Raw genomic sequence first — 27,794 nt, 5'->3', positions numbered from 1 at the left:
GCCCATGGATGGGGACCTCAGTCCCACTGTATCCATTTGTGGGCTCACGGCTTGCGACTTCCAAACAACCCTCCCCGTCCAAGGTGTTCCCCCCACATGTGTCATATACTGCCCCTGTACATGTCTTGTTTGCTTGTCTGTCATCCTACCCAACATATCCTCCCTGATCATACCTACTCTCCTTCCCCAACACCCCCCCCCAAAAAAAGGGCAATCTGTTCCCACAAAAAAAGCATGCCCCATACATAGCTGTCCATTTTGCACATGTATCCACTGGACACGTAAAAGTTTCTAATTGGCATCACAACAGACTATTGTTGTCCCCAATCCACACTCAGGGATGTGAGTGTTCAAATGTACCGCCAAATGTATTGCATATGCACAGCTGTTGCTGTAGAAGAAATGGACAGCTATGGACCTTCCCTACACCCTTCCTGCACATCCCTAGCTATTTTCCCTACTGTCTTTCCCTCTTTGTGCCCCTTCTTCACCACTTTCCTATCAACACTTTTTTCTTTTCTTTTAAAGAAATTAGCGTGGGAGTAAGCGGGAGTAAGCACTTTTAAGCAGCAGTGAGCGGGTTTCAGCATGTTTGCATGGGGGTAAGCACTGCCTACACAGGTTAAGCAATAAAGAAGGTAACTGAGTGTAAGGAACTGTAACCAAAAGTAACCACTGCTTACCATCGTGCATACCTGCGCACACCTGCTCACAGCTACTTAAAAGTACGTGAATCACTCCGTATCCAATGGCCCTTGTTCTGCCCAGCAACAAAATAAAGGGCCTCTGCAAGAGCTCAAAACCAGAATCCTGCACACCACAGCCAATCTGATTTACCACTAAACCATGGCAGATACACAGACATCAGATGTTATCACAAACATATTATCCAGCACAGTCATTCAACAGTGTAGGAAATGTATTCCATTATGTAGATGTATGTGTGTATGTTTATGTCCAGATATAGATACATACATATATATAGATATATCAAGAACATCCCATGTGACAACAAAGCTTTAAAAAAGAATGAAAAGGGAAACACCAGCAATTCCTGTATTACGTAGTGGTGTTGTCCTATGTAATATCAAGACTCCCTCAGACAGACATGTGTCATTAATACACGCAAACATTTGTACATTGCCCAAATACATTACTCTGTGCATTTTATTTATATTAACAAAACAGTTCCTGTCCAATCATTATGTGAGAACAGCACTTTTGCAAGGTGCTGTGTGCGACATCATCATCTTGAAAAAGGTAAATGGGGTAACCATAGTGGGACAGTTAGTGTTGTGTGTACAATGGGGTCATCTGCATCATGTGTACCTGGAACCTTTAGGGGTCATGTGCATACCAGGATCATGTGCCTGAGAGAGGGGTAAGGACAACAGTAGCATGTTGTGATGCAAATTAAAAAGGTTACATGTGTCCAGTGGACATGTGTGAAATGGACAGCTATGTATGGGGCACATGTTGTTCTGGGAACAGATTGGCCTTTTGTTTCCATCTTCATAAGGTGAGTGTGGGATGTTGGACAAGGAGAGTAGGTATGACTGTGCAGGATAGCTTGGGTAGGATGACAGACAAGACAGCATACAGGGGCGGTAATTGAAACGTGGGGGAATATACCTTGGATGGGGAGAGGTGTTCAGCAGTCACAAGCCTATGAGCCCCCAGATGGAAACTGTGGGATGAAGGTCCCCACCCATGGCCAGCCACCACTGCACCTTCACAACTGCAAAGGTGGCTGTGCTGGGGGTTGTCTAGGAGGGGCAGGCCCACCCTTTAAATGTGACACTCTGCCCTTGAGCTGGTGTATCTGGCTTCAAAACCCCTTATTGAGCCCCCTACGCACCACGTCCGGGACTGTATGATGGATGACAAGTTCCTGTCTGGACCTGCTCCCAGGGAGAACAAGTCCCATAATCAGTGGTAGTTCCACCAGAAGGTGGTGCAGAGCCAACAGAGGTGGAGATCTAAGGCTGGGCCCCAGACATGCTAGTGCCCAGTGCCATGACCAGCTGAAGTGGGACAGGGGGTTCCTCCGGGACCTCCAATCCCATACAGCCTATGGTGTTGCAGTTTTAACACATATATGGCTTAGTAATAGTCAACAGCATTCAGGATTACATATAACAGCATGCATAGATATGACCATCAACCCAACACAACAGATGTCATACATTTGCAGAAGGAGCACAACACATACATATATACTGCATGGCACCTGTACAAAGCATAGAAGACTTGTGACTGCAGCTATGAACAGTGGCCCATTATTGGCATGTCACTGTAAGAACCTCAGACAGTGACTGTCATACCACTGTTTCATGTGACATATGTCCAATCAGGGATACGATGGCAGTAACTCTCATCACTATCACCATGTACCGACTGCAATCCTCACACTATGCTTCAGCAGTTCACAGATGTGGGTTCATTGAATAACACAAGAAACAAATGGTTCCACACACTGACCAGTCCACAGATGGCCCTACAGATGGGGGTTTCCTCACAAACAAAGCACTGTCTTGTCAGTTTTAAAACATGCAGACTAGCCATTACCACACACAACCTGTTAAATTGGCAGTAGCCTCAATGAAGCATAGCTACACTTACATGCTGTAGGCATGTCTGGCACATCACCCTCATGTATTTAGGCTATTTCCACTGTGTATGTTGTTTGAGGAATATCCAGATATCATCTGTGATGCTGTTTGCCAAACACCAGATCCAGGTTCCACTCAGAGCGACTGTCATGGGCAAACACAAGCATGATGTTCCTAGATATTTTACTATGTTTCCATGCGATTGGCTATGAGAATGTCACCACAGCTGTTCCACATGCAATCAGCTAGAGGAAGACTGCAATAGGTGCAGAGGCCATCACCTGATCATGACCATCACTTACAAAAAACAAGCTGCTGCTGAGCAGGTGTACAACTCCACATCCAGCAGAGAGTGTGTGGGAGGGACAGACAGAGGCAAAGTACATCAGAGAAGGGCTTGGAGACTAAAACCTAAGCATTGTCTCTCACACTTCTACCAGCCCAGGGGTTCTAACCCCTGACTGACTAGCCATTACTATTACAAGTGCATGCAGTTAATCCATGTGCCACATAGCTGACATGTTGTTGTGCTATAAGAACATATATGTGTGCTGGTGAGCGACATCTGCAGAGATATAGTAGACATACATTAGGTGTAGCACACATGGCTGTCCACATGAACAGATGTAATTGTCAACACAACCACACTCTGTAAGGGACTCAGACACATTGCCACACTTTGCCAGGCTCACAAATACACTTCCTAACTCCTTAGTTTGCCACACTGCAGTAATGCACTGGTATTACATGCACCACAGGGGATATCCTGAGGTTCTATGGTCTAGGGCATGTGAACGTATCTGACATCAGTGTGCCAATGAGAGTTATACTGGGTGTGACTGTGGTTGGGAACATCAGACCCCACACGCAGACACAAGATGCCAGTCCTGACATGCATGTGTGCAATGCTGCATGGGTGTGTAGTGGTTGGCTGTGCAAGATGGCTGTACAAGGCTGGGTGAGGGGTACTCCTTGGCATCATGCCACCTGATAATGGTGTGCAGTGTGGGTCAGGGGTGTAGTGTCTGCAGTATCCCACACAGATGGGTTTTGTATGAACCATCCTTTCATCCTGGTTACCATTGTGTGTGGCCGTTGCTTTGCAATGCATGCCATGTCTGTGTTTGATAGTTCTTGACATGGACATTGCCTGTGATGTGCACGTCCCACTATAATGTACAGTTACATGTACAAGTTTAACTGGTTTGCCTGGCACATGTTGTGTACACAGACTGTTATCATCAGATGTGCCAATACTGGCCTGGTGTGGCAGGACCTGCTAATAGACATCAGGTTGACCCTGCACCTGCATTGATAGCATGATACAGCTATTCCCTGGTGTCAGTGGCATCTGTCCATACAGGGCATGTGTGTAAGGCATTGTATGTCCTTTGTGAATCACATTTGATGTTACCACATATGTTTCTAGCATCCAGTGGGGAACATAGTGAAGGCACATTCTCCACAATTATGTGCCTATTGTACTGTTGGACAGGGTGCCATGCCCTCTGCAGCCCACTGCAATCACACCATGCCTACTATTTGTCAACAATGTGCAGGGCACTAGCAACATACCGGGATATTCTAGACAAGTGTGTTTGTGTATGACACATGGGTTCAGACCATATTATGGGTAATGGTAGGGTTGTATACTTTGTTCACCAGGCCTTTTGCCAGATGTAGGTGTATGGCTTGCCAACCCAGTCCCTTGACTGATTGACATCTGTACTCCTTGTGAAGGGGACATTTTGACATATAATATGGCCACCATATAGGAAAACTACAAAAACTGCTCCACAACATGTCCAGTGGTTAGATACTCACAAAGAAGGGCATTTCAAGTGTACTGTGAGTTGTACATGTCTTTTACCTGTGTGTATCTGCTGCTTACTGTCACAAAAACACATTTATACCCACTTACAACTGCTTAAATGTATCTTATTCAGTCCTAAGTGACATTATCAACAAGCCTTGCAGGACTTGCATCCTGGACCATGTACACAGAGGTCACTGGACTTACCACTAAGCCATCTGGGTTGTATACATATTTCATGGATTTTATAATACACATCTTACTACAGGTATTCCACAGTACTGAAAACAAATGGGACAGTCACCTTGTATAGATATGTACAGTACCCTTGAATGTACTGTACTCTGTGAAACAACATAGACATGTCTACATCTGTACAACTGTCATAACTAAATATATATATGCACCTACAGGATGTGTATACACACACACACACACACACACACACACATATATATATATATATATATATATATATATATATATATATATATATATATATACATATAAATAGACACAGCTATATATATATAGATATATATATATATATATATATATATATATATATATATATATATATATATATATATATATACACACAACACACACACACACACACACACACACACACACACACACACACACATACACACATGTCTGAACACCCTTTGGGACACAGAATGGTTCCAAAGGAACTGACATGTACACAAAACAGAGACAACTCTTGTTTTATAACATTTAAATCCTAATCAGTTCACCAGAGAAGGGATGGTTGTTGTGTATGTGGAATTTGGGGTGGGGAATGATGGCTAATGTAATCTACCCTGGGGATTGTGGAGTTAGGTTGGGGGAATGATAGGTATGGACATAAACCCCGGCAACCACTTCTGTGTCACAAGTCGACAGTGGCACAGGAAAATAACATACCCAACTGTAGTCGTTCTTGACTGTCTATTCTTTTCTATTCCTGGCTATGTAATACTTTGTAGACTGCACTCACCACAGATGACTACCATGGTGTGCAGCATGTTAAAAGACATTACACATGTGTATGCCTGGTTACAGGGTAGTCACACACACTTGCCAGTATTGTGCATACACGTCTTGCCTATGTAAAGGTAACTCGTAGAGTGGTATGCAGTTGGGGTATGTGCCACAGAACCCATACAATTACATTTACTCTGATTCCACTTCTGAGCTGGGTGACATCACAGGACTGATTACTTGCAGTGGGGAGGGGGGAAAAGAGAGGTTTAGCAGTTGACAATGATAAAGGCCAGTGTAAAAGTTGGTATCTCTTTGGAATACAGCAAAACCCACTGTCATGACAGGATGCAGACACAAATGCACACAACCACACACGACCATTTGCTGACACACACACAAACACACAGTTGCCAGTGGTGTGATCAGAACTCCTGCCTATCTACAGATTACTATTACAGTACTACACAGTTACAAGATGCACCACAGAGATTATACATTTCAAGGCAGTCAGAATGCCCTCCTAAGATTGAGGACAACAGGGATACTGACAGTCAAGATGTGCATAGCTGTAAACATGTGTGTTTAAAGCAGGAGTCCATTACAACCTGTATGCACAAACAAGACACATCATCTGCAGGTAAGATATAGGTAGGCTTGAGAGGTATAGTTGCAGCACAACAAGCCCTGAACTGGAGTATGCCATCTGTGGAATGGACAACTACTAACACTATACAGGGTTACAGTGGTCATGCTCATACACACAGAATCACAGGACCTGTTTGGATGCACTGACTCCAATTACACAAGGTGACAGTGGCCATGCTCATACAATTAGTAGCACAGGGCTGTTTGGGATGCACTATGACTACAATGACACAAGGTTATACTGGGCATGCTCATACACTTAGAAACAAAGGGCTTGTTTGGATGCACTGACTCAAATTACACAAGGTGGCAGTGGGTACGCTCATGCATTTAGTAGCACAGGGCTGTTTGGGATGCACTCCAATTCTAACCACAGAAGGCCACAGTGTGCATGCTCATACACTTACATGTACAGAACACATTGTAATGGATTCCTATTATAAACACACACATTTACAGCTAGGTACATCTTACCTGTCAGTATATATACACATCATACTGGTTTACTACCAGATACCTGTATGTGGCCCATAAATGATATATCTGTATCTGTGGTGTGTGATACACATGCATACATATACATGGAGTACTGCCATATATATAAGTATACACACTCATGCATGTGTGGAAGTGATAGACAATAGGTTAACTGGGACACACAGGTGGATGCTACCTACAGCATGTGTCACACACCTTGCTGTCCTGAAAGGCACACATTGATATCAGGTTGTGGACAGTGGCATTATTCTTGGAACAGTGGCATGTGCAAGCATAATATGTGAGCCCCATTGTTAATGGTACTAAGGTGCAGGTGTCAAGATGACCTCTCCTGGCTGTGTTAGTAGTTGTCATTATTAGCAGGACTGCTCCACTAAGTATATCTGACATTGGTCATCTACACAATGTCTGCTGCTGTCCGTCACCTTAGATGTAGCATTTCATACCAAGCTCAATACTGCCACTCGCAGTGATGTCATGGTACGAGTGGCAACTGCTTGACCAAAACAATGAGCCAATGTCCTGCTATAATTATGAGGCTGTCATTCTGGGATGTCATGACTGAAAGAAGACATGCCTTTGTCACAGAGCACATGCATCCATGTTTCAAGTGAGTGTGGATAATACGTAGGTCGCATTTACCCATATAGTCACATTCCAAGGCAAAATTCCTACACACAGATGTAACACCCTGACACCTACAAGGTAATTGCATTGCATGCTTATGCTAACCAGTGCTAAATGTGTGGCTTTCATAATCCATCTGCTCAATGTAGAACCTACAATGGGGAATACTGACATCTGTGCAGTGAGGAACACCTGGCTGAAGGCTCTGTAGTGCACAATTGCACTACCACCATATAACTCAGATTCAGACATGTGGGCCATAACACTGGTATGAACCATTCCAGGTGGTGGTGTCCACATATTCATAAAGGCTACTCACATGTAAAGACCACTACTCTGACATAACTCATCACAGCTGAGTCAGGTACAGGTGACAGTGGCAAACGCTGCATTCTAGGTTGTATCCTCATATATATCCACCACCTTGTCCTCAGACTACCAACACACATCCATACATGTGATATGACATAGTATAGTAGACCACCAGATAACCTTTGATTGGTGGACTGTACCTAGGCCTATATCAACTGTGCAAAGTACCCATGTACTGACACAGTTGCATAATGTGTTATGCAATGCAATAATACCACTGTTTGTAACCAGGTCAGTTGTACACATACCAGGGTCCCTCGGATGTTGTCAGCATTAACACAGTCAACTGTTTCTGTACACCAGTAAACAACACCCTCATGGTTGGATAGGACCTAACTGTACCTGCCCTGGATATGTACATCCCACACTCATACAACATAAATGCAATGACCATAGCTGTCGTTGTACTTTCTACATACAGGTGGCTACATTCATTACACACATGCATATGGCAGATAGCATGCTAACAGTACATAAGGTTTGATATCTATGTTAACAGAGGTAATATTCCCTCTCTTCTGGTCACCCATGACACGTATCATATCATACAACAACCCATGTGGCATGTATGTCATTAGACATGTCCACCTAATGCAATGCCTACAAGCATACCCAAATAACAGGATTATAGGACCTACACATGGCCTGTATTGACAGACTCAGGGAAATCCATCTCTGCTCTGTATGTTTCTGAGTAGTTACAGGGGATATGTCCATGACATGTACAGCCATGTGTGCCCACAGCTCCTACATATACGCCATGTCAACAATTGCAAGCTATGCATGCTGTGTACTTTCTGGACATTAGCCTTATTACCACAATATCAAGAATATGCTGGGGTGAGATGTTTACAAGCCACAGACCTCGCACATGCTTGAATGAGTGTATTGCCTAGATCTAACAGAGCACATTGCTGGCACTCTTCCAGTAAACATGAGGTGTGTGTGGCAAATATGATGTGCTCACTGTTGACCATTACAGTGCCCTGGCTTCACCATGGAACTGTCAAGTAACAGTTTGTAGGATCATGACATGGAATAATGCTCTGTGTGTCTTGCTGATATGTGCTGTTGTCATATATGTGCACTTGGCTACTCAGTGAAGGTGGTTGTGTGTTCTACCAGTGCATGAATACAACATCTATTATGGTGTATTGCTCGGCTAGGTTTCACACATGGCGTGAGGAATGTGTGGAATGTATAATCGTGACCTGCTAGTCCACTTACTGATGTAGACTGCATATGTGTACCTGTATTGATGTGTGTTTAGATTCCATGTGTGTGCAGTGTCTGATGTTTGAAGGTGACTGTTGTCATAGTACATCATGCTGTTGCAATGCAGCCTCAACATTGCCTACTGTATATGGTGATATGCTCAAAGTACAGTAAGCTGTACATTAGGTATGGGCAGATGTTTGGACATGACTACTAAGTGGTGGGGCTACTTTGCAGATGAATGATTACTGAGGACAGCTCACAGGTGTGTTACAACCATTCCAAAAATAACCTGTGTAACTGCTATGCTCTGGTTTTGTTAATTGAAGTGGAATACAGACAATGTAGACTGCAGTAAGGGTGACACTGAGGGCAAACCTCTTGACACCTGTAACAGTAACACCTCCCCTGTGCATATATTGTGCATATATCAGCACCATTGGCAAAGGAAAAAGTCAGTACTCTTTGAGCACATGTGATAGTGCTGTACCTCTGTAATACCTATCATGAGATAGGCAGGTGTTTGATTCACAGTGCTGGCATGTGTGGGTGTGTGTGTGTGTCCATATATGTCATTCATGGTGGGGAATGCATCCCACATGTTTTCACTTTCCTGAACACTGTTGTAGACATCAGTACAGAGAGAGGTGTAGAAAGAAAGGCATAGGCAGGTGGTTGAACCTCACACATGTCCAGTGTCTGTATGTATGTGACATAGGTGTATATTTTTGTGAATACCACAGTGTGTGTGTGTGTGTGTGTGTGTGTGTGTGTGTGTGTGTGTGTGTGTGTGTGTGTGTGTGTGTGTGTGTGTGTTTATGCATGCATGTATGGCTGTCCGGTCCCTGGAGTGAGGTTGTATTTTAACATAGTGAAATGTTAATGCCCCCTCCCCCATCCATTCAATGCAGTCTAGTATCCCTGTTGATATTATCAATCTTAGAAGGGCATTCTAACCGCCTGTTAACATGTACACCCTGGGGTGTGGCTTGTTGTTACATAGCAAACTGATGAGCCACCCCTCCCCATATACACTCCACTACACTCTAGTATCCCTGTCGATGTCCTCGATCTTAGACCATTCTGACTACCTGTACATGTGTAATCTCTGTGGTGAGTCTTGTAATTACATAGTACTATAATGATGATTTGTATATAGGCAGGGGTACTGATCACAACACTGGCAACTGTGTGTGTGTGTGTGTGTGTGTGTGTGTGTGTGTGTGTGTGTGTGTGTGTGTGTGTGTGTGTTACTGTGTCTGTGAATCCCTGAGTGTGTGGGTGTGTCTGTGTTTGCATCCTGTCATGGGAGTGGGTATTAGTGCTTCCCAATGAGAAGCCACTATTTCCACTGGCCTTTACCCTTGTCATCTGCTATACCAGTCTTTTACCTCCTCCCTGCTCCAGGTAACTATACTTGTGATGTCACCCACTATGGATGTGATGGCTCTGAACACAGTAGCTTACTATACAGCTATCATGCTCTTGGATCATTAGAACAGTAAACATAATTGAAACATGGGAGATTATACCTGTGATGTGGAAGCTGCCAAGTGCATGCAGGTATTGTCATACAGACCTGTGAGTAGTCAACATGTACATATGGGACACTAACTCCCAAACACTGACATCTCCCAGCACATGCAATTACACCTGAAAGAGGAAGGCAGAACATCAAGATCAACATGCTGTTACTGTTGTTACTACATGGTACATACTGTCAGATGTACAAAATGCATTCTAGAACTGTAGTACATGATATGTCTGCTGCCTGTCAACACTACTCAGCAATATTAATCTACAATTGTCTTCCTAGTATGTTCACCCTGTGCATCAGACCATATGAGCATGTCCCTGCACTGATGGTGTGGATGACAGGGATGCGACACAGACATCATCATATGCACAGGGTGATAATGTTTGCCAGAGGCCTAGGCTGTACCATTGGATGACATTATGTGCTTAGGGCCTTTGATATCATTGGGCATGTGTGGATGTTGGATGTTATGTGTGTGTGTGTTCAGGTACCCTACATTTGTTTCTGGTGTGTGTGTGTGTGGATGTATGCACACAGGCATGGCATGTGGCTGACCTACACAGGGGTATTATTGACAGCTCCAGACTGTAAAGGGAAGGTTTCACAGTTCACTGTGTCTGGCCATGGCCACATGACCTGCGCCTGCCAGGGGTTGCACAGGCACTACAGGCAAAGGTCCAGATTGGGTACTGTCTGATGACACATGTCCACTGGAATTGTGTCCCTGTTGGGACCATCCAGGACCATGTGCATGTGGCCTGCTGTGTCCTGGTGTGGACAGCACAGCACCAGCTGCACTGCTGCTGCTACCACCACTATGGGAGCAGGCATGTGCAGTAGCACATTCACGTAGACCTTCAACAGGTGATGTGGCTGACCTACGTCCATGTGCCCAATGCCTCACTCCCACCAGATGTTCCAGCACAGACGTTCCATGCACGAGGATTGACATGCCATGGTCAAGGAATCCCATCATGTCACCAAATCATCTATCCAAAACATCTGCAAGATGATGGTGAGCATTTGCAATTGCCTGAATGTTGTCAGTTAATGAATGGACAGCAGATCTTTGAAGCCTCAGACCTTCTCTGTTGTGCCATTCAGCACGTGCCTGTGTCTCCATTACAGCCTGAAACATGTGTCTGGTGACTACAGCTGATGTGCTTTGTCTCACAGGGGCATGTTGGCCAGTGGTCCTCCTATGAGCAACAATGGGCACATGCATGTGTGGGACATCACCAGTCAGTTGGCTGGGATCATGGTGTGCAGGCACATCTTCCATAGCCTCCGCACTTCCCTGTGCCATGCTACCCCCTGCCAACTGTCCTTTCCCTATGGTCACTGGTGATGGGGTATGTGTAGGCAGGAGAACTGTGTTCGAGGATGAGGAGGATACAGGTGGAATGGCAACCAATAACACAGATTCAGCCCCTGACAACCCTGTCTGTGCTTCAATCATACTTTCATCATCACTGTTAGAGTCTGTGGTGACACTAACATCAGGTGGACAGCAGGAGGGCAATGCACCTACATCAACACCTGGGAGGCGCAGACAAGAACTGTTCATTGCAAGTTATACAACACAGACACATGCCATGGCACCCAATGGCAGGCAACATGCAGGTGATATGGCAGATGGCATTCAGCTTAGACAATTATAGTGGTAGTTATCATACATCCTTGAGATGCACACAACAGCATGCATGTGTTATAGCAGACGGCATGCACCTTACACCATTATAGTGGTAGTCAGCATACATACCTGTATTGCACCATTTGTGTTAGTTACTTATGCCCCATACCTGCAATACAATGCATGCACTTTGCACCATTGCACCGCACTGCCATGTTGTGTGCAACATACCCCACATGTTAACAGACCATCGCTGACCTTTGTACATCTGCCACTGATGCTTTGTGTTGGCCACTGCCCCTATGTGTGAGGACATGCACAGGAGGGTATATTAACTGAATACAATGTTTGCCTGAGCCCTAGCTTGCATATCTCCCTAAAGCAGTGCATATCTGTTCAACATTATTCCACCTACCCCTGAGCTGAGTCTGCAGACATTGTGCATGTTTCTGTACACACATGTTTGACATGACTGTGCCTACTTTGCAATGATGCCACAGACCAACACAGGTTTACACTACACTGGCCTGATGTGTGGCATATGACATTGCCAATCACATGTAGTATGACATGTCTTCTGCTGACGTGTTGAATGACATGCATACATGTGTAACACAATGGTGTCCTTTCCAATATACAGTACGGTAATGATGTCCCAATGCAGGAACCTGTTATACTAACATGGGCCTTCAGCTGACGCAATGTTGTCTGTCCACTCTACAAATATGCAGTGACATACTGCACATTGAGCTGATGTACATAGCCATTGCAGGGCATCATGTGGCTTCACTATTGCTGTACAGTGCGAGTTACTGACACTTCATAGCCATGACTGTGTTCACATACAATACATATCTAATGTGGAATGTAACCAATTTCACTGAGGTGTATACACACTAAACCATAATGTGGAATGTGTGACACAGGTCACAGAAGGGTATACAGATGACATCCCTGCACATCTGCAACCATATTACTGATACCTGGCAACTATGCCCACACATGGCTAACTTAGCAGTATTCCATGTCCCACATATCTGTGTACCTCACACACATGAAAAGCAGGCATGACAGTGATGTCTGACACCAGCAAGGTGAATGCACTGTATCTGTGACCTGATGTGGTTGTATGTGTATGTTGTGCAACACATGTATGTATTTGGATACTCTATCAGTGAATGCTTTCATGTCGAGACACACTCAAGATGTTCAAGTCATATTATGTGGTGGTTTGATGTCATGCCTACACAAGCTGTGCACAGGCCTGTATGATGTTTATTGTTTCACATCTGCAATATCACCATTACACAAAGGCCATAGTTGTATTGTGTTGAGCCAATGTACAACAGGGTGTACACACATGTACATCACTTCTACTGTGTGTGTTGCTTCATGTCTCTGGCCATCCTCCATGGCCATGTGTACACATGTTTTGTCCAATGGTTGTGATGGCCATCTATTTCACATGTCAGTGTTATCCCATATGACATACACCCATAGATGTCATATGTTCCACTGTGGACAAGGTTATGCAGACAAAGGGTGGTATGTTTGGGATATGACATATCATGTTTTGCAGGATAGTTGAGCAGTGTTGCAGTCAGCCCATTACATGTCATGGACATGTCAGATAGCACATGACATTGTGTGACATTCATAGCAAGGGTATAAACCACAAGGGTGTATCCTGTGGGCTGGTCATACTCTGGCTATAACACATTTAGAGTGTGTGCACACATATGCTCTCTGTATAGTACTGTTTGTATTCCCAACATGTGTAATGCTGATCTGTAGTACCTGTCTCTACAGTGAACCACACCTCCACCATTGTATTCACAGCAGTCTACACATCTTGCAATCACAATTTGTAAGGTTTAGTGTAGGTGTTTCATATAGTCTTCAATTGTTTCACATGGGTAATCACTGTGATGCATTGCAGGTCTGACCAGTGTATATTAACAGGACCACCATACATTATGTGTATGTGTGTTATGGCAGATAGCATGCAATTGATATGATCTGTGCATTATCAAGCCTGGTAAATAATAACAATCTCACCTGACACAGGCTGCTGTCACTGCAAAATGTCAGAGTTACCTAAACAGGAGTGTCACAGCAGTAAGATCATTATCCACACCTGTGTGATAGCTACAGTTAGCACATAAGCCAGTACAATACACTATACTATGGAGTATGCACATCTGTGCATACATAGAATAGCAGACTATAGTATGTGGCATGTGTGCATACATGCCTTGCATATGATGTTACATTACATATTGTACAGTAACACATGTAACTATGTGAAATATAGTTGTGTTATATGTGCAGTATTGACTTACCAGGCAACTCCAGGCTTGGTGGTTGAGAGACAACCACCTCTACAATACCAGCTAAAGCTTGTGGATTGAGGTCTGCAGATGTCCCCAGGTTGGCTAGTAGCTCCTCGGTACGTGTGAGTGGGGGCTGGGTGAGTGGCCCTCCACCTGTTGCACCTTGTTCCCTGGTGATTGCCATTAGCATGCTGCTTTGCCCATCTTATGAGGTCGGTGCAGTGTCAGTGCACCTGCTGATAGTGGCCACCAACATCATTTACCCTCCTGCAGAGTTCCTCCCACAGGGCATCCCACTGCTGTGTATCCTGTGGCACATGACTGAAGAGTGTTAAATGGTTGTCGAGGATGTATGGGATGAGGACCTCATCCTCCAAGTGAGTGTATGCTGGCAGCCTGTCAAGCGGCATACCTGGAAGACTTAATGATGGAGATAGGTCACAGTAACTCACAGAGAAGTACAGAAGTACAGCTGAACATACATGTGTATCACAGTTATTTAGATTACAAATATGTCTTTGCAAATCTACATGACACTAACACCACTGACATGTTAAATTCACACACATTTGACAAGTACTAGTGATTTGATGTTATCACCATATATGTGTGTGTCAAGTAATGACATTGCTTATACTCCATGTGGATGTTGTCTTGATGTGGGCATGTCTGTTTGCCTGTATTGGTGTCTTTACCTATCAGGACATGCCTAGATGTGTTCACATTAATGCAACAGACCTTAATGCTGTGTATATGTCACATATATAGTCATACACAGCCTTAATGGATGTGACCTGTGACCCTGCAGACTTGCTCACAGAATGTTTTACATGTATGTGTTTTGCCATGTACATCTACATGGCACTGTATAGCAATATAGCATCCTGCCATGTATTACCTGTGTTGCACATGTGAAACATGGGACAATCTCTAGCTTGATGGCATTTGCAGGGTTGGATATCAATTATAGCATGTATGGTCATAGTGAACTAGTAGCCTATATGCCCTGGGCCATGTATGAGCCTAGGATGTAAGGTTACCTAACTGTAGCTGACAGGTGGGTTTCTAGGGTCAGGTCAAGCAGTGCCACATAACTGATCCACGGGGTTACTGATATATTTACCATGCGGTCATCACACCATGAATGAAAGAGGGGCAATGTGCAGCTTTGCTGGGCAGGGATGCGTAGTATGGCAGGAGTATGTAAAGTGTATGGGACAAGGATCTGTCCAGCATGTGGTGATCCTTGTACTAGGAAGGTGGATGTCCATGAAGTATGTGTTTATTTGGAATCAGGATGTGTTAAGTGTAGCATAATAATGGAATAGTTGAGAGTAGTCATTATTATGGTTTTCTGTCTCAAACCTAATCTTCCCCATTACAGCACAATATGACAGTTGGGGATTCTGCGGAATGGTGGGTGATCTGTCACAAAATGTAATTTGGATTCCATTTGGCACAAAGGTAGTTGCTCAGTATAATGCATCTGAAGTTATGCAAGTGCAACTAGCGTGGGGGTGTACATATCCTTCAGGAATATGGACACACCTGTGGCCCGTGTGTTCCAATAAAGGATAATGGCCAAGAGGTGAGGTATGTGTTATAACATGGTCATGCAGGGGTGCTCTCTGGGGCGTTGAGCCATATCTCAGTCACTGCACAGATACGTTCTCCATGTTAGGGATTGACATATGTGTGTCTGTATAGTGTTTCTGACATGTATCATTGTGCAGCAAGACCCACAGTTTATTGCTTGGCTGTCCCTGTAACAGCAGTGGACCCTCACCTGAACCATGCAGGATGAAGGCACTATAGGGGAAGCATGAGCCCTAGCCAGTATCCAGATTCCCAGGGGTGACAGGTGCAGGCCCTGTCTGGCAAAGCATCATGGTCTGTCAACCATGTTATCCTATCCAGAGAGATACTGGATACCCCTTTGAATTGCACCACTACATTAGCCAATTGTGGAATAAAATCCTTTTGCCCCTGTACTACAGTATCATTCTGGCCAATGGCAGAATGCTACCCAGGCCTTGGGACATACCTGCATGGGCTACAAGACCTGACAGTTCCTACATGTGTTTCCATGCAGTCCAGGCAACTGCATCACAGGTCCTGCACAACAACATGGAATATGCCAGAATCATGTGTATAGTTCAAAAGGTGGTCTGAGTGTATGGGTATGTGGCTAATCATGGCAGACAGGCATCTGGCAGTATTTATGCCCTTGTATAGCTTGGTGTGTAACATAGTGCTAGAGTTTACATTCACAAATGAGTACTGTTGGGCGTGTTTCCGGCACGTGTTCTGAGGTGTGGCACAATTATGCAAACTATGTCTTACAGTTTGTGTATTTCATTGTCTGTCTATTCCAGCTTGGGAAGACACTTGTTTGGCCAGATACTTAGAAGTGTCTGTGAATTTGTGTGATTTCTGGTAGTGTGTGTGGGTGTCCTTACTGTATTCTGGTAAGGGTATGTGTTAGTTGTGATGATGAGATGCATGTGTTAACCTACACCTCATGACTGTCCAGTCCAGTCATGGCTGTAGAGTGGGCTGCCTTCCAGCATACCCCTGTAGCTGCATCCCAGACAATGTGTGGGGTGTGGCGTTAGGTGGATTTGGCAGTGTACATGGCATAGAGATTACATTCTCCCAGAAAGGCCACATACACAAAGCTGACATTAGTAAACACCAGTAGCTGACTAGTGGACATGCCTGTATGAGCATTCAGTATTACAAGTACCAAGTACTGTATTTAGTGTACTTATTGCTTATGCAGATGTTTTAGACAGTGAAGCTCACGTGTAAATATTTGTGTTATGGATGTGACAACACTGGCTATTATAGAAACATTGTAGCTACCTTTAGCAGCAATCATCCTCTGAGTAGCACATCACATCCTGATAGCTGATTACAGATGATGCAAGTGTCTTCAGGTCTGTTTCCTTTTCTGGGTATATACTTACATATCCACCAGGACCATAAGCTCTGTTGGGCACAGACACCCACTCCCCAAACAAAGTCATGTATCAATAGACTCTGCTGCCACTATCAACATGATCAGGATATAATCAGATAGTGTAAGCCATCACCATATGAAGTGGCTTTTACACACGGGCAGCAGTCTCCTACAGCTTACACTCCTACTGCAGATGATACACTGGAGTTAAAGATGATATGTGACCTGTTTTATTACCAGTACTGTGCACTACCATACATGCAGTATGTGCAAGCTGCTGTGAGGTTGGCAATGAGAGGTTAGGCTATACAAACCTGGTAGTTCAACCAGTGTATCTCTACTCTCAATATCCACTCTATGTAAGTGTGCACATAGCCATTTGGCCCAGCCCTGTAACAAGGGTCACTACACATTTGCATAATTTGTACGCATGCACAGCTGTTATTGCTTGCAAACAATACTAGAGAGGTGGATATTACATGTGTTATGTGCATGGATAGTTACCTGGTTCTTACAATTATCTTTGCTATCATGCTGCTAACCTGTCAGATGAATACTAATGCTATGTATCCTGTCACTGAGTATTGTAATTGCCAATAGACATAACTACTGTTTGCATAACATAACAGTAATGCTATGTAAAATGGAATACAGACCTGCCTAAAATACTGTACATTACACAGTTATTGGCACAATGCAAACCATATTTGCACAACAAGCCCACCTTTGATGTGTTCATCTTACTTATACACCCATACATATGTCTACTGTTACAATATATCGACATATACTATCCCCTGTTATAGCACATATTTGTTGAACCAACCCTAACACTGACAGTGGATGGAAGTGAATTGGTGAGTTCCAAGCCCATATATATCATCCCTTGTGGTGTATGAGGGGCTTGCCTTGTGACCTACAGCAGTACACACATAAAATACTACAAGCATTACTACTGCTCAACAATACATCGCTACAAGATAGCTATTTCCACTATATGCATTGATTACACTGTAATTCTTACAGAACAGGTACTACATACACAGACATACTACATGTTATACAGACCGTCTTAGTAATCGGAGGTGTTATTAATTAGTGTAATACTCGTTTTTGGTTCATCTTTCAGTGTTTTGTACTGTCCTACAGGTAGATACAGATGGTTTGAATGTGTGACAAGGTAACCTTTTATAATTACAGATCAGTAACATGTGCTATCCCGATGGCCAATTTGTGTTCCTAAGTAGCTAATTACATGCACATCAGCTGCACTGCTACTGCCTTAGCCAATAACATGGCAACAGTGGAGTACAACTGAGTACTCGACTTGAGTGTTGTCCCTTTGCCTTACTTGTGAGGAAGACAGCCTGGAAGTGTTGTTTGAAATCTATTACAACCGCTGTATGGAGATGACCACTAATATATTGTGTGTAATGCCTAGAGGAGTTGGTCTAAATGTGAGTACTGCTGTTATATTTCTGAACATTGCTACTTATGCAGGGTTTGTCTGTACCTAATGCTTCAGCATATGTTTCAGTCTGGCCAGGTTGTTTGACCAGCTCAATGCTGCATAGCTATGCATATAATGTCAGGGGGTTCACAGTGTGCTTACCAGACATATTTAGTTTGGTGTTACTGTGTATCATACTGTGCTGATAATCAGTAATCATTAACACTTCCTGGTGTACGAACATTTCAACCCTCTGAAACGGGATTAGTTCATACAAACCCTGTAACATCAGCAGTTGTTCCATTGTATAACAGCAACTATTTCACATAGGACCATGTTAGTGTGTCTGTGCCCAGGTATGTTAAGGTTTCAGCAGATGTTGTACAGTGAGTGAATAATTGGTTATGGTATGACAGTATGTATTGTTGTAATTATTTTGGGTGTGGGGGAGATGGTGGGTGTACATAGCAGATGCAGGTGTGTAGGAACCACTTGTAAACATCTTCTATATGTGTGTGAGGGTTTTTTTTCCTATGTGAACACCTATCCCTTAGTGGACTAATACTATGGTAACTGCAGGCTGATTCATTAAGGCACTGTTAAGTGCTTCCTGTCTAGCATGCGGGTACTATTAGTCCTTGAATCCTTTTGGCAATACATCAGAATGTGATAAAGTTTTGCTAAATGAAAGCTGTCTGTGTAATTCTGTCATGGATATTTGCAGTCATTGCAGTTGTGTTGGTGACTGTGTCCATAGAACATATTTGTAATAGTGTATTGGCATATACCCTTCATATGTTATGTTCATATTGTTTGGGGGGGGCAGAATGTGTGATTGCTATGGTCCATGTTATACTCAGACATGAACACTTCAGATGTTGTCTACACATGTATGTATGTAGGTGTATATATATATATATATATATATATATATATATATATATATATATATATATATATATATATATATATATATGTGTGTGTGTGTGTGTGTGTGTGTGTGTGTGTGTGTGTGTGTGTGCGTGTATGTATATAGATATAATATATAATATATATTGCATATGTTTATCTGTACCATTATAGATGTGTGGATGCTTTTAACCTATCTATATTTCTACATATATATGTATATCTCTATATATCATCATGTCTCTATGTATCTCTCTCTCTCTCTATATATATAAATATATATATATATATATATATATATATATATATATATATATATATATATATATATATATCTATATATATATATATATTTATATGAGCATACATCTTTCATTGAGTACATGGCGGGTTGTCCTATTTCCACACATTCCTCCCTTTTGTGTTTTAACCTGTCTGCATACATAACTGGCATAGGTGCATCTCAGGTAGCTTAGTGGTAGGTAGCTCTGAGGATGGAGCACATGGTTGCAGGTTCTAATCCTGGAAGGTGTTATTATTTTACCTCTTAGAATATGCACTGGTAGGGAAAGTGTGAATAAAGCACATTTAAGCGGTTGTAAGCAGGTTTGTCCGTGGTCTGCGCGATGTTAAGCAAAGGTTAATCTTGTGAAACGCTTCCCATTTAATCATGTTTAAGCGCCGCTTATCATCGTGCAAACCCATGCAAACCCGCTTACAACTGCTTAAAAGTGCTTTAATCCACCTGCATCCAACAGCCCTTATTCTGGCCCACAAAATGATGTAACAGCCCTTGCAGGTCTTGAACCCGGGACCATGAACGCCACAGTCACTGACTTTACCACAAAGGCCTCTGAGATATGTACAAATGTCATGGTGTTTAGAATATACATTTTACTACAGGCATTCCTCACTAATGAAAACAAATGTGATGTTCAGTTGGTGTACATATGTCTGATACATGTTAATGTTCATATGTTTGTGAAATTAGGTGTTGCAATGTGACATGACAGGGTGTATTATGGATGAGACAGGTTCTTGTTTTGTGTCCTTTTTATATTGTCCCCATACTCCATGTATACCCCTCCAGTTCACTTATTGAACATCCGACCCAGGCTCTCCTTGATGCATAATTTCACACCGTGTGTTTAGACTGTCTCTCCTGTCTCTTTTCCTTGCAGTTCTTCTTGCCTATATCTATCTCCTAGTGTTAGTTCATTCTGTCCCTGTGTTCTCCGTTACCTTTTTCACTACTTCTTTGCCTCCCTTGTAACTATCCTGAAACTGTTTCCCCTGAACTTCATTTATTCCTTTCCCTTTGCCTCTAGTTAACCTAACTAACTTCTTGTTTCCAGCCTATTCCCCTTGGATATCTACTTGCTGATTGTTCTCCCCTCCTCTGCTCTCGCGCAAGGTGTGTACCTGAAGCTATTTTGCTCTACTTCTTTTTCCTAACTAACTTATTCGAACTACTTCACATCCTCCCCTCCCCTATTACTGCTTCCTCTCTTCCTCCATATTTTTGTCCCCTTTTGAGGCTATCATCACTTTCCTTTTCTCTGAACAATACTTCCAGGCTTATCCTCCCACTATATTAGGTTACCTTCATCTAGCACCATCTAGTACTACTACTAATAGGGCTACCCTTTTCTTAATTTAATCTAATAGCCTTTTTAAGGCACGTATTAGTGGTCCCTCTTCTATCCTACTATTTTAATTTTCCCCTTTAGCCATTACTATATGTCCTGTGTTCCCTTATCATAGGACTCCTCCCATCTTTTCCACAACTAGCTGTAGACCCCTGTGTTAATGAACATTCTGCCCGCCCCCTGGCTTACTACTTCCGTTCCAGAAACTGTGTTAAGGAGTAGTTCCCTTAGGGCGCCATCTTGTTTCTCCCCCTTTTGCGCGTGGCTGCTGTTGGAGCGGTGGTGAGTAGGTTGAGTCTGTTGTGCCTCACATACTTCTGGTAACTGTTTGTTTTTTGATTTATCTGGTTAGTTGTCTTTACTGTACTGAGAGTAGCCGCTTGTTTTAAATCATTTACCTTGTGTGATGCAATACATCGCTACAGTGCATTCTATGTTTGCTACACGAATATCCTATTTGTAGCTTTCGCGTTTACCTGCTGAATTGTCTCACATCTAACGCTGCTTCCACTAGACTAGTTTAAGGTTGGGAATTTGCTTGTGTTTACAAAGTAATTATTCACCGTCTATGATATTCTGGTTATTGCCAAAGCTGTCGCCCACGCAATGCTGATGTCATTAAATTAGATAATAGCTATTTGGATTCTTGTTGGTGTATTTTAGTGTCGGAAATTCTTACTTATTTCACTAGCCATTATAGTCATCTCAGGCTGTTGTGTTAGCTTTCAGTGTCTCTGGACTAGCATTTAAAGTGCACAGGTATCTCATCATTGTTGTCGCTAGTGCTTGGGGATTGGTGTAGCTAGTTTTTAATATGCATTCACATGTTTTCTCAGTAGTACTTACTGTCGCTGGTAACCCACAGCCTTTTACTTGTTGTTGGTGATACCTTGAGGGCATTGTTTTATACCTTTTGATTTTACTTTCCGATAATTATTTGTGTTTGTAAACTTGGTTCCACGTGCTTGGGGGATCTGCAATTGAATACCGCGTACCATCCTAAAACCCCGCGCATTTACTGTAAGGCTAACTACTATAGTTTTTTGCTATCCTATGTATGTTAGAATATTTTTAGTGTTTTGTTTGCTTAATCAGTGGTTAGGGGTATAGTTTGTCTTACTTTGCCTCTGTCTCTGTCGTGGCTACTTTTTTCTTTTAGTTCGATGAACTTTTTGCTTTTTTAAATATTGGCAATGTCGTTTTTTCCCTTGGACTCGAGAATACAAATTTCTGTGGCCTTTTCTTGGACTGTGTTGTACTCCCAATGAATACTTTGATTGCCCACCGTATTTATGGTTTGATAATGAGGGTATTCTGCCTGGGTGGTACTGTATATTGTAGTTTAAGTGCAACCACTATCATGTGCTGAGTCTGTTGTTTTTGCCCATAGAATTTTACTGTTATGTTGTCATAGACTTTTGCTGATGATTACTGTTTAGAGATAGAGACTATAACCAGTTCCTAAACTGCTTATTTGTGCATCCTTAGGACATATATCTTATTTGTATTTAAGCTGCCTATTTGACTGTGCCTTTTTTCCTGCCTAGATGTCTTGTAATGAAATGCAACTTTTTGTATAGATTAGCCTGATTGTCCTAATTGCAATTTGTAATCAAACTGTTCTTGTGTCTTTTATCTATCCTTTTCTAGCTGGTTTAGGGTACTTTTTCCTCTCTCAACTCCAGGAAGAGCTCAGTTTGGACTCCTAAGACTGCAATTTCCACCCACCAATACCTGCCTGGGTCATTCTCCCCTGGGTTTCCTTTATACCCTGGATAATTATAACCTGGACAACACCAAACTAAAGTTATATTGTATGTTTCTATGATATTTTTCTTTCAAAAGTGCTAGTTTTGTTATTTCTGGTTATCCTCTCCTGATACATATACTAGACTTCTGCCAGTCTCCGCCAGCAGCCATACCCCCCTGCCTGCTATACTGCTTGACCCCTTACTCTGTCTCCTCACTTCTGCTGATTACTATATATACTGCATTACCCCTATATCTACTTGTGACTGCAGTACTTACTTCCATTCCCCTTCTCCTACCTTAAGTACTCTCTTTCTCTCCTGACAATATCCTAGTTTCTCCTCCTTCTTCCCACGCCGTGTGTTTAGACTGTCTCTCCTGACTGTCTCTTTTCCTTGCAGTTCTTCTTGCCTATATCTATCTCCTAGTGTTAGTTCATTCTGTCCCTGTGTTCTCCGTTACCTTTTTCACTACTTCTTTGCCTCCCTTGTAACTATCCTGAAACTGTTTCCCCTGAACTTCATTTATTCCTTTCCCTTTGCCTCTAGTTAACCTAACTAACTTCTTGTTTCCAGCCTATTCCCCTTGGATATCTACTTGCTGATTGTTCTCCCCTCCTCTGCTCTCGCACAAGGTGTTTCTGCCCCGCTCCGCTCCCCTCCCTACCCCCAATTCCCACCCACCCCCAGGGGTCCTTAACTTATACCTCACTAGACACTCCCCCCTATCCTCCTAACCTATCCCCATCCTCCATACTAGACCTCTCCCCCAACGTTTACTTCTCTTTTCATTCCCCTCCACTCCTTCATATCCTCCTATCATTTTGACTTCCAAATCTACCACTATTCTTTTAAAGCTGCTTCAACCACTATTTAACCGTATCTCTACCATCCTCCTCCTACATAACTCTTTCATACCCTGCCTTAATTTACATTCTATCCACTATCGATCTAATAATTACTTCTTATCTGTCTAGCTCTGACTATCCCCTATCTCAACTTCCATATACTTATTCTCCATTTATCCCTTCTTTATACACTGCTGCTGATCTACTTGGTCTTAACTAATTATATTTAACAAGTTACTCTAGTTCTTCAACTCTTCACTACCATGTCTCCAACTGTAAAAGCCTTTCTCATCTATGCCCTTCTCTCTACTACTGCTATAGCCTCTCTTTCCTTATCTTACTATATCACCTCTTTCCAAATTAACACTCTATATGAGCAAAACCTTCATCTAAAGCAAACTTTACCTTCCTCTTTCTTCAGCTCCCTTAAACATAGTAACATTACCTGTTCTTCCAACTATCTACTGCCAAAATACCATAGGGCATCTCACATAACCTTCTATTTTAACAAAAGAATTGTTAATATTTGCCTCAAACTTCTTAAATTACTATCTTTTTCCCATCATCAACTCCTCTTATATGGTGACATTCATCCTAATCCCGGTCCCTCTAACCTAAACAATTATAACCAAAATATTACTTCTTCTCCTCTTCTTGCACAAGGTACTAGAGCAACCAATTCCCTTCTAATAGCTCACATTAACATTAGAAGTATTAATAACAAAATTCACCATCTTCATGCTCTCCTTGACTTGCATTCATTCGATATATTATGTATAACAGAAACATGGCTAAAACCCTCTACTCTGGACCAGGAAATCACCCCTCCTGGCTATAACATACTTAGAAATGACCGAACAAAGAAGAAAGGTATGTATAGCCATTATCTATAAATCCAACCTACAAATTACCCAGTTTAAGGAACTTCCATTAACAGGCCCCAAAACTGAAATTTTATCAATCAAACTACAGATTAACAACAATAAAGCAATCTATCTAATTTGTATGTATCTTCCCCCTGGTAATAATACCCAGACTCTAGAAAACCTACTCAGTTCTCTTACTAACCAATTACCCCAAGAAACCATAATACTTGGTGACTTTAACATTGATTGGAAAACCTGTGTAGCCCAGCAACCTACTAACCATATTAATCTCCATGGTTACTCTCAATTAATAACAACTACAACTAGAATCCATAAACCAAATAAGAAAGAAACAATTCTGGACTGGATTCTAATTAATAACGCCCCCAGCAACTATACTCCAGGGACACTTCCTGACAGTATTAGTGATCACATACTTACATATGTTATCAGACAAAAATTGAATATTCCTAATATGCATAAACTAAAAAGATGCTGCTCAAAAAGATTTTTCAACCCTGATAACTTCCTTACTGAATTACAGGCTTGTGACTGGTCACCTTTATCACACCTTGAACTTAATGAAGCAGTTACCTATTTTAACACTAAGTTTCTGCAAATCCTTGACTATCATGCTCCATTCCACTCTACCAGGATAAGAGCCAAAACCGCCCCTTGGCTAACAAAGCAAACAAAAGAAAAAATTACCCTTAGAAATAAAATCTGGGCTAAATGGAGAGCTACGAAATCTCCAGCTGATCATCTCCTCTATAAACAGTTAAGAAATACTACCAAGAAAGACACTCTTAGAGATAAAAAGGAATTTTATCTTCATCTTCAAAAAACTACTCAAAATACCCCTCAAAAATTTTGGTCAGGTGTAAATAAACTTCTTAAACCAGGACATTCTCCTACTCCTACCCCTATAGGATTTAACCCTAACACCTCTACTCAAATTCCAGATGCCTTTAATAACTACTTTACTGAAGCCATTCTAACCCTAGCCAACTCACTACCAACACCTATTGCATCCTCACAAAATATCTCTCCAGCCTCTACTAATGCCTTTCAAATCCAACCTGTCTCATCATCTATCATATATAAGCTTCTCTTAAAACTAAAACCTTGCACCCCATCTGCTGACAAACTCCCATCCGAATACTTACAAATTGCTGCAAAAGCTATTTATCACCCAATATCTATTCTGATAAATAGGACCATCTCTGAAAGAAAAATCCCTTCAATTTGGAAAATATCTCACATAATTTCCCTTCATAAAGGGGGCCCTTCCTCTGAACTATCCAACTATTGTCCTATTGCCTTACTCTCCCCATTAGCTAAGATAATGGAAAGGTGCATACACAAATAATTTCTTAACTACCTTCTTCAAAACAAACTTCTAGCTGACTGTCAACATGGTTTCAGGCCCTACCACAGTACTACAACTGCCCTTCTTTCCTTTGCTGACTCCATCAATAAAAATCAAAATAATAACCGTTTCTCTTCTGCACTATTCATAGACCTATCAAAAGCTTTTGATATGGTTAACCATGACATACTTCTTGAAAAACTTAACATCCTCTCTCTAAGCTCACATTCTTTACAGTGATTTAGAAGCTATCTCGAAAACAGGCAACAAGCAGTGCTTTGGGAGAACAACCTATCATCCTTACTCCCAGTAAATGTTGGTGTTCCACAAGGATCTATCCTTGGACCCCTTCTTTTCTCAGTATTTATTAATGACCTTTATTTGAATGTGCCTGGCGACCTGCATCCAATATGCAGATGACTCGACATTGATCTGCTCTGCTACAAATGTTCCCTCTCTCCAGTCCATCACCCAAACAACCTTTCATAAAGTTGACAAATGGTTTATGTAGCACTGCCTCCTCCTTAACCCCCCCAAAAACAAAGCTACTTCTCTTTACTCCTACTAATAAATCTCCTATACCTTTCTTCACTATCTCCTCAAATAATGCTACCTGTATTAACCCTGACAATACCACTTGACTATTAGGTGTAACCATTGACAACCATCTTAACTTTGATGACCAAATTAACACTACTATTAAAGCTGTTAATAAAAAAATTGGGACACTCTATAGAATTAAACCCTTCCTTAACCCAGCAGCTAGAAAAACCATTGCACAGACCCACCTGCTTTCCACCCTTTTTTATGCTTCAGCTATATTTACCACACTATCTAAAAATAACATCAACAAACTCTCTACCTGCTATAACAGTATAGCTAGATTCATTAATGCTACTCCCCTTAGAACTCACCACTGTCACAACCTCAAACAACTAAATTGGCTAGAACTAAATAACCACCTACTGTACCAACAATTACTTATCATTCATAAAACCCTTCATTTCCCAGATAATACTCCGAGCCTGGCTAACCTTATTTCTCCATACAAGAACCTAACCACACTTCATTCTGCAAATAAGTTCCTAGTATCCATAACTAAATCATACAATAAAGCTGGAGATGCATTATTTTCAAATTCCATAGGTAAACACTGGAATCAACTCCCCCAAGAAACAGCTACTCTAGAGTCTACCTCTCTGTTCAAAAGACAAGTCAAAGAACATCTTACTTCACAATGGCTATGTCCCTGTACCAATCCCAACTGAAAGTAATTCTCAATATGCCTAATTTTTTTCCTGTCCCCTTACTAAGCCCCTACCTGATGCCTTCTGGAGTTGAGAGTTGAATCTTAAGGTATGCCTTTGATTATTTTAACTTTAGTATTTAGTTCTTATTATTTCTTTTTTGTAGAACATGACTTACAAGTTTTTAAATGTTATTGCTATCTTCTCTTGTAGAACATGACCTACAAGTTTTCAAATGTTATTGCTATCCTCTCTTGTACCATTTATAATTCTATGAAGAAAAAAATTTTTTATTGTTATAAATTTTTTTTATTGTTAGAAATCACTGTGATTTTATCTGTACTGGAGCTTTTCTCCCCGGGCCTCTGCTGTAAACGGATATATGTCCAGCTAGACTAGCCCGGTCAACAAATGTAAAATAAATAAATAAAAATAAAATTACCCATCATTCCTCCCCACCCCAATCTTCACATA

Source organism: Protopterus annectens, chromosome 5.part0 (assembly GCF_019279795.1).
Source record: "Protopterus annectens isolate FY-2018-M chromosome 5.part0, PAN1.0, whole genome shotgun sequence".
Classification (NCBI taxonomy): Eukaryota; Metazoa; Chordata; order Ceratodontiformes; family Protopteridae; genus Protopterus; species Protopterus annectens.
The sequence above is the reverse complement of the archived record's forward strand: the minus strand, read 5'-3'. Positions refer to the sequence as shown.